At 39.2% G+C, this 17,051-nt stretch overlaps 1 protein-coding gene across 7 annotated transcripts in view; it reads left to right on the top strand.

The window, feature by feature from the left end:
- b3gat1a (beta-1,3-glucuronyltransferase 1 (glucuronosyltransferase P) a) overlaps window positions 1–17,051 on the top strand; it is a 71,793-nt gene that overhangs the window by 22,380 nt on the left and 32,362 nt on the right. For 5 of the 7 annotated variants that reach the window (XM_067508664.1, XM_067508663.1, XM_067508665.1 and 2 more), the window contains exon 2: window positions 12,027–12,240. The gene's annotated coding sequence lies outside the window, so the exon portion shown is untranslated. Of the gene's footprint in view, window positions 1–11,206; window positions 11,249–12,026; window positions 12,241–16,652; window positions 16,680–17,051 lie in introns of all 7 variants that reach the window. The other 2 variants (XM_067508661.1, XM_067508660.1) reach the window with 2 other exon arrangements.

Raw genomic sequence — 17,051 nt, 5'->3', positions numbered from 1 at the left:
GCACAGAATACTCAACACTATGTTATCACTTTAGGTGACTGTTTTTATTTTTCAAGGGCACTTTGGCTGTGATTGATGAAAGAGCAGTCTGTTTATTCATCGTCCCTACTATAATTATTACTGCTAGTCTCATCATTCATTTTTAGTCAAATTATTTATTATTCTGGCCTTTTACATTTTAAAACATCTAAACTAAAGGTTTCCATTGTTGGGGCATTTTATTAAGTCCCGTTTATCTCTTTTTCTTGACAGTTATCTCGATATATTCACAGTGTGACAGCATTTCCATGATGACTCCTGACAGCTAATTGCTCATCCAAGCCTGCATCTATTGCATTTATATAAGTTATCATCTCAAGAAGCATTTCTTTTATTTATTTAGTTTCAAACCAATACAGCCACCACTGTATTGCTGAGCGTTCCAGGTAATATGTTGCCTACTTTCACCTCCAGCAGACACAATTTTTGTTTATGTTTGACAGCCTGGGCAGTTTTTCTGAACACATTTTCTTTTTTCTTTTTTTTAGTTTGCTATAAAGAGATTTTAATAGTGATTAATCAGAGCAGCTCAGATTCACAGTAAATGCAAAATGTTAACAATGAGATGAAAGAGACTACAAAGTTCCAAAGAGCTGCTGGCTCATAACTCTTTCTTATTTTGGCACTAAGAATGTCCCTTTCACATAAAGTCAATTTACTTACTGTCATTATTTAAAGGATTGATTAATGGAAGTTTAAATTTGGATTTGAGGGTTAAAAAATGTGTTAGCTTCACAAAGCCTGAGCTGATCAGTCCAATTTTACACGTCAAAATAGAGCAACAGAAGGGCATACGCTTGCATGTACATACACACTTTGTGTCGGCTTAATTATGAAGTGACTTTCAATCTGACTTTCATTTTCCAGCTTAAACCATCAATGCTCCAAATGCAAAGAAATCCATAAAGCCCTTAAACTTCCCAGGATAATTCTTATCACCAGTGGCTCTTTGATGTGTATAAGTTGTGGTTTAGAGGACTTTTTTACCCTCTGCATTTCTTTTATGAAGATTGATTTACAAATCTTGTTTGGTTTGATGTTTGCACAAGTTATTGATTTTTGCTGAGCACTCAGGATGGTAAATAATCACCGTGAATGTATTTCCTTTGATGCAAGTTTAGCTGTGTTTACTGCAGCAGAGCTGTTTAATTACACATTGTGTTTAATGCTCAAAGCAGAGCAGTCTGACATGGAATTATATTGACTGAAAATATTGGTTGGCTTTATTGTTTAAATAATTATTAAGAAACTGCAATATTATTAATAATGCATTGAAGTGCATTTGTCTTTTACCTATCTGACCATACAGGTTTGCGTTTTTCAATAAACTGAAAACAGCAGATAATGATTGTTCTGGACTCAATCTAAAGTACTAAACATGCTCAAGTTTTTTAATACTTTGTAAATACTGTAGCAGTGCTTTTACAAGGCAGCAGGTGGCGGAGTGGTTAGCATGGCAGCCTCACAGGTTGAAGGTCCCCGGTTCAAATCTATCTGCCCAGTGTGGCCCAAAGTTTTCATGTTCTACAAGACATCCTTGTTAGGTTAACTGGTGACTCTAAATTGCCCATAGTGTGAATGGTTGAGATGGACATGTGACCTACTGGGTGTACCCCAGCTCTTGCTCAGTGACAGCTGGGATACTCTGCAGATCCACATAATCCTGAACTAGATAATGGATGCATGGATGGTTGGATGGATGCCTCAAATTTATAGTTGCATTCAACCAAGAAGACATTTGACAGAGACAGGTTTGAAATCAAAACTAATAACTGCACTAGCTTCGAAACCTCAGCCTATCAGTTGTTTTCAAAATCATGGTAAAACATTCAAATTAGGTTTTCCAAACCTTGTAAATATGCATTTGACAACAGAAAACCTCAGTTGCAAGGAATTTAAAGTACATTTCCCAAGCGTGGATGCTAATAAATGTTCCTGCTGTGTGCTGCAGACACAGAGATGTCAGAAATGCTGCAGGCCATATCTGCCCCTTTGAGATCAGATAAAAGACTAATCCTCAAACCTCCATGCCCTTCAATTCAATGTCAGTCACTCACACCGAGGCCAGTTTTTCTGCAGCAACACTGGAGAATACCAGGTCTCACACCCACCTCTACAGTACTGTACATCTTATCAGTCACTTTATACTCCCTTCTCATTTTGTTTTTTTTTGTTTTTTTGCCCAGGGCAAAAGTTATGCATGGTTGGGTGTCTGTAGGGAGGCTCAGTGTGACAGGTCAGTTCCCAAATAGAGTTTAGCCTACTACTACATGTATCAACATTAGTACAGGAGACTTAATGTATCTCCACAAATACACACATATTGTGCACTATGTGCCACAAAAGAAAAATAAGTTTGATGGGAAATGCATAAGGACATACCTTAGGTAATTGGATTCTGCTTGATAATCAAAACCTGGAATCTCACCTACCATTAATCTGATCATTGAAATGTGTAGATCTGAGGATTTATCTTTCCTAACATCTACGCTTGGCTAATAGTATCCATACCTCAGAATTATATTTAACGACACACACCTTCTTTTTCATCCCAGTCAGCAAATAGACCACAGTTCTTGTTTGTAATGTGATGTGCAGTGTTGGCATATCCCTCCCTTCATTAGAGCCCCTGTCTCACAAAATGCTTGCAATTAGAATGAGGGTGTTCTTAACGTCAGGAAAAGTCATCCAGCAAGTGAGACAGAGGCAGCTTCGTTCCTGTGGACTGAGCTGACATACTGAAGCTCTGCAGCAATTAAGTGGAAAGAACAAAGAAATGGATACCGAGTCATTGTCCTTTGCAGGCTCTCCAGCAAAGACCAGCAAAGGAGAAGCATTTCTGGGCTCAAATGAGGCTTTGTCTCCTGGATGGATCACTTTGAGCTCACAGTCCAGAAATTTCCCATCTGACAAAAACCTTTATGTTAATGCCATGAGCAAAGTTCTGGTAGTCCTGGGAGTGTATCAACAGTGCATTTTTTATGATTTGTTTAAAGATTATAAAGAGTAGAAGACTTTGACAGGTTTGCAAAATACTTTTTACAAGACTTTCAGCAAATAGAGCCTGAGGGGAGCTTAAATGTGCTGGGTTCTGCATTTTTAAATATTTTGGGGTGAAGCTTCTCCCAGTACTGTTGAATCAGCTATAATCTTTCAGTTTCGGTCTGGATTTAAGCACGTCCTTTCTGCAGAGTATGATGTTTTACTTGCTCCTCCATCAGTGGATAGAAAACCTGTCCTTCCCGAGTGACCATACTACTCTATCAAATCGAGATGAAATGTCACTGTAACTGTCAATGTGTTCAGCTCCAAACACCCACTGTAGTCACCAGGCCTGGCACTGTGTTGTTGTCACTATGGAGGAAGTATCATGTAATAGGAATGCAGAGGTCGAAATCCCCTGATTGAATGTGAAGTTAGTACCTGAAAGTTCACCAAGTGAAGCAGACAGTGCTCTGTCAGGACTGCTGAGGGCTGATGGGGGAGGATGCCTCATCATTTGTCTCCGTTCTGATCGGACCTGTCAGTAGAGATTCATATAGTGAGAAACACGCTGTCTGCTCATGCAGTTTTTGTCACAAGTGCTGCTTCTATACCGAAACTTGACATAAGTTAATAATACTAAGATGTATAGGCAGATAGGACCTGCATGTTGCTGCAGTCGAGCTCTACGTAAAGCTCATTGTTATATTTAAAGCAGGTGCAGGAGTCATAATTTCCTTACACTGCTGCTTGTCAGCGGATGCCGTGAGGGAACTGTTAACCATGTCTTTATCCAAACATGGCAGGTTGTCCAAGCTATGCAGCAGCACTGATCCAACAAGGACACCCATGTTCTTCTTAATGCCTCCTCTCTCACTAAGATTACTCAAAGCCCCAGTTTTATAGGTAGTGGAGCCCTTCAATTTCCCCAAGTCCCTGTAATTATGCAGACTAGGAGTATGAACCGTGTAAATGTGTTCAACAGCAGAAGGTATATTACCGTTTTAGGTTGCCAAGGAGATTACCTCAGGGAGCAATGCATAATTGCAACTTGCACAGGATTCAATTGTTCAAGAATGTTAGAAGTAGTTTCTTATTGTTTTCTTGTCTGACAGTCTAAACACAGCTGGGGCTGCAGGTTCAGTGCTGCTGTGGAGTAAAACATCTAGGTAATATGATCCATGATTGGAGGTCAGCTCCAGTGAAGAGTTGTCAAACACCAACAGCAGCTATAAGTGTGTACTTGAAATGTTTGGCTAAATAAGATGCATTTATTCACATCATCAAATTTGCTGTATTTATTCACACTTCCCAGAAATCTATACAAAATAGAAAAAATTATTTAAGAGGAAATGTTGATAAATGGATGTAACCATAGAAATCAGGAGTATGCTTCATACAGGCCTCTAGAAAGCCATTCACCTGCATTCATAAGTTACCTTTGTCATTGTTATACAAACTATCTTTTCATCTTGTAAATAACACCTATGTTTTTTTAAGTCAGAGCGTATATTTAAAATAAAATTGTATTTATTTAAAAAATAATTATAGTTTCTACTCATCACTTAAATTAAATTTGGTTGCTTTCTTCCCAAATGTGGTGAAAAGCAAGGCATGCTGGGAAATGCAATGAATTCGTTTAACTAAGCAACTTGCTCCTTATTCCTTCCTTGCACCCCTATCATTGATACAGTAAATTAATTAATTATTATTAATTAACAGCTTTTTTTCCTAAAATTCAACATTTTATCAATACGAAGGTTTTCTTCTTTTAAGCAAGTAGTTACTGTAGAAGTATAAATCAGTGGATTTATACAAAAAAAACAGCAGAGCCAGGAACAAGAAAACTGAGCACAGGGTCCATAGGATGAGCTTCTAACAAGATGCCACCAAGATGCCATCAAGCATACCCATAGCGGCAAGTGGGCACGGCCAAAGCTGCTGCTGTAGCCGCAGTCACAGCCAGTCATAGCCCATCTGCTGCTGTAGTCATAGTCATGGCTACAGATTAGTTTGACATTTATTATTGTTGTAAAAGAAAAGTTACAAATCATGCACATGCTCACACAGGCAACACAGTTAGCAAACCACCATTACTAATGTACATAGAATAACATGCCTACAGTATTATACAGAGAAATGGCAATGCATAATCTTCTGACTGGAAGTACAGTTAAGACATTAATTAAAAAGCAAATACAGCAGTAAGTTAATAACCTTTTGACCCCACTTATACTAAAAATAAATATATATTTAAGCTCTATTTAGTTGTGCAATTGAGCGGCTTATTATATAGCGGCAAGGACGGGGAGACCTCTTCAATGTAGTGCAGGTGGCACATGAAGCAGCTTGTCTGATTTCAGGCTGATCTTCATCAGATGGTAAATAAAAGATTACATCTTAAGTGATTATTAATGCTTTAGTGAACATCTGAATTTCCATCTAGTGCCATCTTCAGAACAAAAAAAAAATGAATTTGCTGTTCTTTACAACAACCACTGTGCACTTTTTAATATGCAATAGAAAATGTTAGAGTGATGCCCAGTTCTGAACTCTTGGATGCAAAATCCAGACTTTTAGAGTATTTGGAAAGAAAAAGAAGAACTAAACTGTGAAATTCGTCAGCTTTCATGTGATGCATTTGGCAACAGCTCCTTTTTTTTGATCCAGTACCTTGTGAGAAAAAAACAAAACACCAACAAAAAAGATGGTTAGTCAGATTTCATGGGACAGAATTATTCAGAATGTTCATTTTGGCTCGAGAAAGCACTGGCCAGTTGTATCATTTAGATAAATACACTTTTTAGTTATATTAAAATAAAAAAGCATACATTAATAACATCCTTCTAAATGTAACATTAATGTTACATTGAAGAAAATTGATAACAAATTATTACAAAATACTTTTTATAAAAATCAGTATTGTCATAACATAATTAACAATAATTGAACTCCATTAAAACAAATGTGATGTTTGCTAAAGTGCTGATTTTTGCAGACACAAGCAAATAGTACAGTAAATGCATATGTTATATGTCACTGAAAAACATTAGATGAAATAAAGTGACAAATATTATTGGCAGCATAGTCATTGTCAAGACTCAATGTCTTTCTACAGAAACAACCCTGGTTGTGATAATAGCAGATCATAAATATTCAGTACAGACAGGGGACTAAAGTGAGAGCCTGGAGCATGTTGTCATCTCCACAGTTAGCCAGAGTGTCAGGTGACCATTCTCTGACCATTCTGCAAGGGTAATGCCTTAAACCAAACAAGAGGGAATGCTGCGGAGGTCAAACAGAAGCTGTTACCTACCTACTAGCCAAGAGGAAAAATGATCCCCTCATTGCCTGATTCTCTGGGATCAATTGAACCCTTGCAGAAGCTTAAAATGACCCTGGGAGGTTGAGCGACAGCTGTGAAGATGAAAGGCATCTAGTGAAAGGTTGTAGTTGCTTCGCTTTGGAAGTGAGTGCGCTATTAGTTTAATGGTACTCAGAACATCAACACTGGCCTGTCATGTCTGCCACTCCAAGGGTAAAAGACTATAGGGATGTACTGCAATACACAGCAGCTGTGAGGCACATTGCAGACAGTTTCTATTCACACATGTTCAGCACAGTATTCTCCATATTTTTGTGTTGTTAAAACAATACAAAATTCTTGAAAAATTCTAATAAATGTAGAAGTAAACAACAGTAGCTCTTGTCAGTATTTGAAACAATATTTCAAAGTAGGGCAGTGTTCCAATAGGACCCAACCAGGACCTATTATGCGTTTGTACCAAAGAGACAGACTGAGATTCTGCTGTTTTACCCAGCAGCACCCTCAGGCAGCTCATGTTATTCCTGTATGGCTTCACAGCTCTGGCTCAGACTGGAAATTCTTCACAGGGATCAGTGTATTCCACAAATGGTGTGTGTGTGTGGTAGAGGGGAGAGAGGTAATATTATAGGAGGATTGCCTATAAAGCCACAACCTTCTCATGTCCTCTGTCTCTGTCAGAAGTTCTCCCTGTGGGGGATCAGCAGGTAATGTCAAAGGGAGGCTCTTCAAAAGTATTTGCCAAACTCTTGGAGGATGAGCGATGATCTTAGAATCCACTGCCATGCAAAAAAGTCCATCTGAACAAGTAATTGAACCTTTCACTCAACAGTATGAAAAACAAAGTCACCAGTGGGGTAAGAAAATGAAAATTGTATGGATTTGAAATTTGACAGTACAGATAAGATGGCTCTGTACATGGAGACGTGTTGGTGCACTCAGACCCACGTGATTCGATGCAGCCACACTGTTGCTGGTCACAGAGTTGACACTCTACAAAATGGCCTGGTATTTCCAGAGAAATGGCTGTCACTTGAGCAGTTTATTTATATTTAATAAATTAAGGTTGATGGAGAGTCTGTTGGAATCTGCTGAGGACTGTGCATGTTTTCATCAATTTTAACATGAAATAAGTAGAATGATATATATGAGAAGGTTGACAGAGTGAGGCAGATTGTACAGTATGTGTTGTATTGCAAAATATCACTGTGAACCGACATTTTTGTAGTTAAAAGCTTTTTTAAAAATTTGCTTTGGTTGTTGTTGCCAGCATGTTGGAGTCACCAGGTCCCTCTTAATATAAAAGGTAATGTGCGCTCTGACAGTGATAAGAGTAGGACATTTCCACAAGGTAAATAAAGTTCTTTTTGATTTAACCTGTGCCAAGAATTTCTAACATGCCATCAATCCAGGTTGCTGTGTGTCACCATGGCAACCAATAGTCAGGCTGAGCTCAGCACACTACAGTTTTGGTCCTAGGAAAACTATAAACAGGAGGACAAACAAAAGAGCTGTGATGAGAAAATGCAGCACAGTAATGACACTGGGCTGTGTATTGCCACGCATATGCAAATTATCTTGCTTGTGTGAAGTCTCTGCAGCATCCATCATCCACATCTCATGTTATTTCATTGTGTCACTGCGCACAGTGCGTGATTAAATTGTATACCACATAGAATGTATGAGGCCGTCAGGAGATTATTGCTGTAAAACCTTTCAAATAAATCACCTCAGAGATAATTACATCACATCATCACTATTAAGCCTCTGACATTTCCTTTATTCTTTAATGTGAGTCTAATGAAAGGCTAACATTAAATTCAACATGCTTCTACCCAGCTGATAATTGACTAAATGGGTAATTATGATTTAACTGGATGGCTGTGAGTTCTGGGGGCTCAAGGTTGACCTGCATGCCTGATGATTGTTCTTGTAAAAGGACATCTTGTGCACTGCGGCTTGGCCTTCATTGAGCTGTCAGGAGCTGTGGGGGATGCAGCACTGTCAGGCTGCCTGCCCACGTCCACCATTCATGGGATCGATCATGCCACCGCCTCGCAGAGAAACCCAGCCACCACAGCTCCTCCAATTACTGATGATGGGCTACATCTTTCGATCAGAATAGGCATCAGAGCCATACGGCGCCTTTCAGAGCCAGGCACAGAGTGAGGAGAGAGATAGAACGGATGGAGTGGCAAGCTTGCCATGGCAAGTGAGAGGCACAAAAAGAACGAGAGAATAAGAAGGGATGTGGTGACAAGCGTGTGCAGCTGGTGAAACCTTCCATGTTCAACTGCCAAGACGGATGCTGAACTTAGACCCGCATGTGCATTATTAATATTGACCACTTACATGAGAATAAAGAAGCATTTACTCACCAACTGACATGCCTGAATTAATCATAGAGCTGTACTCAAAGGCATGATGAATTCTCTTTCATGACAAACCTGGAAAATTTCACTTAAATGACAGATGTCTTGAGAATAAAAGGCCACCCGCTCTGTCATTATCTCTGGCAATATCTGATGCACCATCAAAGATTCAGCAGGGGACAGGTTGTTTTTACTTTTTTTCCTCTCTCAGCAGGGCATTTTCCACTCACTGAAAATTATTCCTCATCAGTTATCAAACAAACTGCACAAAAAAAAAAAATAGAGTAAAAGGGACAACCTTTACTTTAAAAAAGGGATGTACGGAACGAGAGATGGGATTATTGTATGTCTGTGGGATTTCTGCAGGGAATCCAACAAAAGCCTGACCCTTGGCAAAGATGTAAAGATATATTTAAACAACACAGTGACCATAGTGAATTCTGCTGAAAATACGCTTCAATTGTCCTTTCTCATAATGCAGTGATTGTCTTTCTTGCAAATGAGGCAAATTAGTCTGTGTCTGCACTGTATATTGTTAAGGGTCCATATATTTTAACAGTGTGTACATGTTTTGTCCGCTGCTGCCCTATATATAAATCCCAATGGGTCCATCAGGTGGAAGAGAAGTAGAAAGGATTGTCCCTGCAGGGTTCTCTCAGCATCTCCTCTAGACTCTATGTGAATATGGAATGTACATAGTTGCCCATAAAGATGGAATACAGTATTTGTTCTCTTCTTCTCATAAAGTTATTGTGACAATGTGATTTTCTCAAAACTTTATTGATCAATCATTTCCAAACATCACATGTCATATCACAGTGAACATTAAAATACAAAAATACAAAACACACTTTCAGACTTAAAGTGTAAAAGTGCATGGGGCTCCATCTCTCCAACTGACAATTTACATTACCAGCTTTCAAATCAATCATTACCGCTGTTGTTTCTGGTCTCTCTCTCTCTCTCTGCTTCCTTCACCCAATTCTCATGTAACATGTTCAGCCTACATTAGAGCCAGGGTGTGAAATTGTGTGCAAACTCATACAAAATTACTTGTATATTGGTGTGTGTGTGTGTGTGTGTCTGTGTGTGTGCGTGCGTGTGTGTACCTGTAAGTGTTTGTTGTCTGGTCAGAAACATATGACCGAGAGCTGTCTGTTGCAGTCCACTCACTTTGAAGTCTGGGCTTTGTGCTGTGACCACATCATGTCCTGTTGGTGAATGAAACACTTTTGTATCCAGAATGTGAAATTTACATAACCCAAAACAAATATTAAATTAAACTTTTGAGTTTTATCTATTGTATTTGAACTCAAGATAAAATGAAAAAACTAAAGTTTGGTGTGTACATTGCAACTGCCAATTCACCAATATAAATTTAGAGTTTTTATTGGTACTTAGGGGGGGTTTGATTGAATTTTATTTCTTAAGTATTATGAAATGATGGACCTGCTCCTTTCTATTGCTTTATGTGATGTAACAGCAGTCCTTGAGGAAGCCTTTTGAAGCTAATTTTAATGTTGCTTTTGGGAACAAATAAACACAGTTTTCACATAGACCCCTTCTCCTAAATCAGGTTTTGGGATCTGGCTTTCTCTTTCAAAGAGCCATTGTCTTGTCGGTGGTGGGGGTAGGGACAACAAGAGTGCCAACCAATGACAGCTATAGCTCATGAATAATAATGTTATACATGTAAATGAATCCTAAACAGCCAGTTTTATTGCACAGTAGACATACATGGCAGCATAGTGACTGGTTTTATGTCTGAGCTTGTAGCTTGGTAGCTTGGCATAGAATGGTGATTCTATAGGAATAGCTTCTTCTAGTTCTTTGGCCTCAATAGGAGACCAGCTCATACTAATCATCATATGAAGTAGAATCAGTGTTAGAAAATTAATTATTATTTTCTGCTATGCAGAAGGTTATGCAGATGAAAGAATAGATATGACACACAAGATGCACTTTACGTGCAACTTTAACTATTCATTGTAACCTCAATTTACAAGAATATCTTCAATATGCATAGTTACAGTATGTCTTGTTCTAAAACACAAGAGATCCACAAGTCTCACTCTGAAATTATGACAAATTATGATACTTACATTCCTCCAAAAGAACACATTCTTGTATGTGTACCATAAGCACAGTATGGCATTGCCCTCATTAAAATCTATGTGTGACCCTCCAGCTTGTTTTCCCTAACTTCACTCTGTGCCTATGTTTCGAGCTTGGTACTCTTGTTGTTTTAACTTGGTACCCCAGAGCATGTTTTAAATACTGGGGCTCAGGTCGAGTATCTACGAGTCAGCTGCATCTACAGAATGGGCATTCCCTGTGGTTTTGAGATAATTACCTTCTTCCCTTATGACAACCCTATTGAATTTAGATTAGGCTAATAACAAACCTGTGACATCGTGTGCCCTTTGCATTGCATCTTGTCAATAGGCTGTTAATGTGCCCGACCCTTGTCTCATTTTTCCTTGCGTAGCATCAGCTGGTCCCTCTCTGCATCCACGGCGGCTGCCCACAGGCGAGTACAACCAACATTGTGGCAGATGAGGCCGACAGAGGAAGTCTCATCAATAATGGAAAGCGGTAGCTGGGGGTGTCATGCAGAGGAATTGTGGTGGAGTGAGTGAGAAGTGCAGCTGGTGCATTTGTCTCATTTCTTCCAAATGGACATTTTGAAATAAAACTCCCCAGAGAGCATGGATAAAGGGAGGGTGGCTATTAATAGCTGATAGGCTGAATAAGCTGTTGTGTTTTGGATATGCGTCTGCCCATGTTTTATCATTTGTGGACATTTTTCTTTACTGCCATTGTTTCCCCATGGAGCAGGACAGATGAGCTAATTAATAGCACAGGGAATATATAAACATAAATGCACTTTTTTTCTTATTTTATTTTAAAGACCGTGCGGGTGGTTGTCATACTGTATGACAACATTTTCAAATAGTCCAAAGATTATCCAGCTGAAGTCAGCTACATACAGTGTAGTCCTTGAAGGCACACCCTATTAAAGCAAAAAAATAAAACTCTCATCAATTTACTGTGTGTCAAGAAGTGTACAATTTAATGTCAGAGCCTACGGAGAAATAAGTTCTCCCTATAATTAGCTTTTCTGACAGCTGTCCAGATGCAACCAGAAATTCCATCACTGAGACACTAAGAATGACCCAGTGGTTGTTAGTGTGGCAGCGTCTCCTCCCAGCTGCCATCCTGCTCATTCTCTTTCTTCAATACCCCTCATTGTATTAGGAAGAGGAGGCCCATTCTTACTCACATCTCTTGTGCTCTTGTCTCTCCAGGGACGAGCCCTGAGGACGTGAAACTTGTTGGGAGAGTTTGGATGTCGCTGGAGACAAAGCTCCAACTGCGATTGACCACCTTCAGCTGTCCACATCTCTGCTCTACCAAAGGCCTGGCACAAAGGGTTGTAAAGCTACCTGACCACACGGACACAACCAGGAAAGGAATAGTCTGGAGGACGGGTTTCCTGCTGCAGACAGGCAAAGACGGCTTGTGAGTATCCTATTGTTCTCATTGTTGTGGGTGAACATATTTCCATACAGCTGATTCTTTTGTTAGGAGCAGTGGATTTCTATCTAGACATTTTTATATCAGGATATGCTTTAATCTCTGTGTAAACTATCTGATGCACAGCCAGGCTGACCTTGACAGTCTTTCTTTTTTACTGTCACTTACATCCCATCTGAACAAATAGGCAGCTCTCTCTCGCTCTCCTCTTTTTTTTTTTTTGTACCAGGCAGCTAAATTTAAAACTCTCTGAGCATCAAAGGATGTGGTTAAAGGCAAAAGGAGGATGCAGCTGATAGAACTTCCACCCACTATCTTTCTTTCTCCCATTTTCACTCTATCATGGTTGTCTTCGTACTTTCTACCTGCTCAGTAGATGTTTCTTTTATACAAGAAAATCCAGTAGAGAAATTAGGTGGAGGACAGGGGCAAAATGATCTGACAGATCCACTTACCTGCACTGTCTGTGACCCCCCCCCCCCCCCCCCCCCCCTCCCCGGCCTCTGATATTATTAGAGAATGATATATACTGTATGTAGGCATAGCACACAGGAGCATGGAGAGAGAGGTTGAAGTGGGCAAGGAAGTGGACGTGTGAGAGCTCACAAGCCGATAGTGCTGAAGTCAAAACTGAGGAAATAATCTTAAGGTGTAGAGGCAGCAAATAATGAAATAGTGAGGTGAGGAAGAGAGGAAGAGCAGGAGAGGTTTGGCTGTTATAACGCTGGTAGGCTTTGTTGTCTCTTTACTGAAAACAGTATCTTGATATTCTCATATTGCCTCTCGCCCTGGGGCAAACAAACCCAGCTGAAGCAAGGCACGTTAGCACACAGATCTATAGGACCTACATAACCCCTCAGTGCCCGGGGGCCACTTCACCAGTCGATAGCAGAGCTCCACACTGAACTACTGTACATATTAATTTTCCATGTTTGATAATCAGATTAAGAATTTATTTCCAAGAAAAAATCCACTAAAAAAATCACCACCAGTAGTAAGACAGTAGTAAACAGCATAACGGTGAACGATGCCTTTGTTAAAAAGCAGAAAATAAATATAGTTCTTAGATGGTCTGTGACAGAGGATGGCTTAGTGGCTTTCTCACCGAAGGATATTTCACTCACTTTTCCTCTAGCACCATCCATAGTTCAAAGTTTTATCCTGTGAAGTGTACACTATTTCATTAACACTGTTGTCCTTAATAATGTCATGAAGGTGAGTGTTGGCCCGCACCGGTGTATGAGTGTGTGTGTGATTGTGAGTGTGAATGGGTAAATAAGAAGCAGTGTAAAGCGCTTTAAGTGCCAATAGGTAGAAAAGCACTATATAAGTGCAGACCATTTACCATTTACAAGGGTCAGCATGGCCTCTCTGATAATATACAGTATACTGATTATATTGACAAAAGGGAAAACGTGTACAATGGTTAAGAAAAATAAGGTTAATAATGATACATAAGCATTTATTAGTTCATGATATTTGCATAAAACCCGCATAATATTTTTAAATAAACTACTGTGCTGTTAATTATACAGCTGATTGATGTTTAATTAATGTATTGGCACAACGTTTTGTACAGAAATTCGTGCTTTCCACACGGTGAAACCTAAAATCTGGTAATCGCCTGATTTTCCTTTAGCACTGGATGTTTGTGATTTTAGGTAAAACATCACCACATCACTGGAAAGAGGGCCATAAAATTTAGTTCATACATTTGTGTCAAAACATTTGTTCAATGGTTTGATTTATGACTGAATCCATGCAAAGAATGACTTTCAGTTTCATGATAATTAGCAAGCTGTAGCTTGCTAAAAGGCTACATTAACAGGATGAACACTAAACGCTATACTGTACCTGCTTAGCATGTGCAAGTTAGCATTATTCTTTTTAGTAATGTAGATGTTTGCATTTGACTTCACAGAGCTAAAGCTGTAGACTCTTAGCAGTATGTTCAGAGCTCACTACACATCCTGCATTAAATGTGTACATTGAAGCAAATATTTGTCCAAATGAAAATGTTTAAACTGCGATCAATTTAAAAAATAAATGTCATATGTACACAGTCATAAGAGATGTTGGACAAAGTAATGGCAATGCCTTGCAGGGATGTGCACTCTAGTGCACGGCAAGAAGTCTTGTATTTCTAAGGTGTGCTTTTGTTGAGACTGGCAGAGCAGCATTGATTCAGTCCAGTGGTCATGTTCGAGGATGCAGCTTGTGATGTTGTTTACGTAACTGGGCTGCACTGTATTGCAACTGTATTGCGTTACAATAAATGTTCCTGCATGCAATATTGCCATTGGCACCCGTGGTTTCGGCAGCTGCCAGACAAACTACTTGCCTCATGTCTTACATGTGAGACAAGGCACAATAACGTAACATATTCATGATCATAGTTTTATTTACAACCAAGCATAGAGCAAATAGCATATGTTGTGTAATCATTTAGATAGCACAAACCCCTTTAATTGGTGTGAGCTGAATTAGCACTGACTAATCAACATAGCAGCCTCTCATCAGATTTATAGACAGCCATGATTGCTGCCAGGGTGAAATTAACTCTTTCAGTCTACTGGGAAATATTGAAAGATGTCTGCCTGAAACACATCCCACTCTTACACACAGACACACAGTAGCACACGAACATACACACACATGCAGATGAGACTTGTCTGTTCCTTCTGGCTATTTCTGTAGAGCTGTCACACATGCTGCGTCTTGGAGCACCAGGAGACTGGGGTTGACTTGAATTAAACTGAGAGGATGTCCTTTCTAGATCTGCAGAGGACCACAGAGACACATCCGCCCCCAGAGAGTGCCAGTCAAAAAGGAAGAGAGAGAGAGAGAGAGAGAGAAGGGGGGGGGGGGGGGGGGGGGGGGGGGGGGGGGGGATGGGGGGGGGGGGGGGAGTGAAAGAGAGAGAGATGAATGGATGAAAAAAGAAAAGAACTTGAAGATGGGGTGGAGAAGGGAAGGAAGTTAATAAAAAAGAGGCAGGCAAGGACTGCCGGCAAGAGAGGGATAGTAGATGAGGTGGAGAAGAAGGAGGACACTAGAATAAGTAGAAGAAAATACAATTGTGTGTGTGTGTGTGAGGGGGTGCATGCATGACAGAGTTTGACAGAGAAAAAAAGAGGATGAGAGAGAAAGCTCAGAGAAGCTAAGGCCACCTGACACACCTAGAATATAATTTCCTCTTTCCTCTGCTCTGGTCAAAAAAAATCCTACAGACAAGGTTAAATACACGTACGTAGAATAATAAATATGTGTTTGTACGTTATTTTGTACTGTATTACTGTAATAGCATATTATTAGATGAGTTAGTTGTTTAAATTCTGCAAACTAAGTGTGTTAACTCACTCTATATAAAAACATTAAGATGATGAAATAAATAATTGTGAATAAACTAATCAGCAATCACAGCTTTGCTGCACTGGCAGACAAGCAATCAATCAAACTTCTTAACATCACTTGGGCTTTTAGGAATTGCAATACCCATTCCTCACCAAAGTCTGATGCTTTAGCTCAAAGAATAAATCAATAAACTGAGGAAATAAAGTCAATATCCTAAAAATAAAAATACACAGGGGCAAAAATAACATGTAACAAAACCTGTAATTGTGAACATATGCAGGGAGAACAACATTTCATAAAACTGCCTTAAATCTAAAAAGTCCAAATAATACCCTAAAATTATTAAAATTAAAGAAAATGTGTAAAGTTAACAGCCACAAATCTTTTTTTAATTTATTTTTTTATTACATATTTTAAAATAAAAAGATAGAATGTAACACAGTGCTTAATAATGACAGTAATTTCTTTCATTTTGGATGTCTTGTATCTATGTATAGGCTGAATACGGTTTAAACTACACTACAATAGGGTGTAGTATAAACCAATGTCTCACTTCTACCTTATACAATTTCAGCACTTTTTACAATATCAGCACCTGCTCATATTATGGCTATGGACAGTTTGAAACTATAAAGTATCAGGATATTGGTAACAAACACCATTGTCAGCAATTATAGGTAATAAAAGACCATCTGCATATTGAAAAGAGAACATTCTGATGTTGCACTCTGTGCTGGATGTAAAAACAACAACATTACTGTATGTGATAATCTGCCTCAATCTTAATCACAGCTGCAGCATTCAGACATAGCTCCCAAATAGAGGAACCCTGTAGCACTGTCTAAACAGTAAAGCATGTACCAGGCAGTGCACTGTATGTTTAGAATCAATTACAGTAATACATTAATTCCTGACCTGAGCCTGATTTGGAATAGACCATCATTTTCTGTATCACACTTCCAAGCATTAATTTTAACTGCATGTCTTTTCTGTTACTGTCCTGTGTCACTCCTTTGCCCTGGATCACTGGATGACAAACACAGTACAGACCGAAGAGCAACATAAAATAAGTGAGAGAATACGTCCCACAACACACACACACACACACAAAACATTCTTTGTATTTTCTCCTTATATCTGCAAACTAGGCAATACTTGAATTCCGAGTCTGGATTTCAGCTCGGTAATACAGGATGAGCTTGTTACTTCTAATAAAGGAAAGACATTGCTCATCGCTGTCGTTCCCCTAAATCTATGGTAAGCCCTTTGCAACATTTCTTTTGCCGTTTGTCGTACAAGCTCTTTGTTCTGTAATGACACACACCTACTATGCAGAAATTCTACAGGCAGTTATTTCTCATTTCAGTTTCATTTCATTTCACGGCATTAGCTGTGGAATTATTCTTAGATTAATGCTGAAAGTGCAAGCATGACACACATTC

The sequence above is a fragment of the Channa argus genome, chromosome 6 (assembly GCF_033026475.1).
Source record: "Channa argus isolate prfri chromosome 6, Channa argus male v1.0, whole genome shotgun sequence".
In the NCBI taxonomy this organism is placed as follows: domain Eukaryota; kingdom Metazoa; phylum Chordata; class Actinopteri; order Anabantiformes; family Channidae; genus Channa; species Channa argus.
Note: the sequence above shows the minus strand (reverse complement) of the source record. Positions and strands in the feature narration are given on the sequence as shown.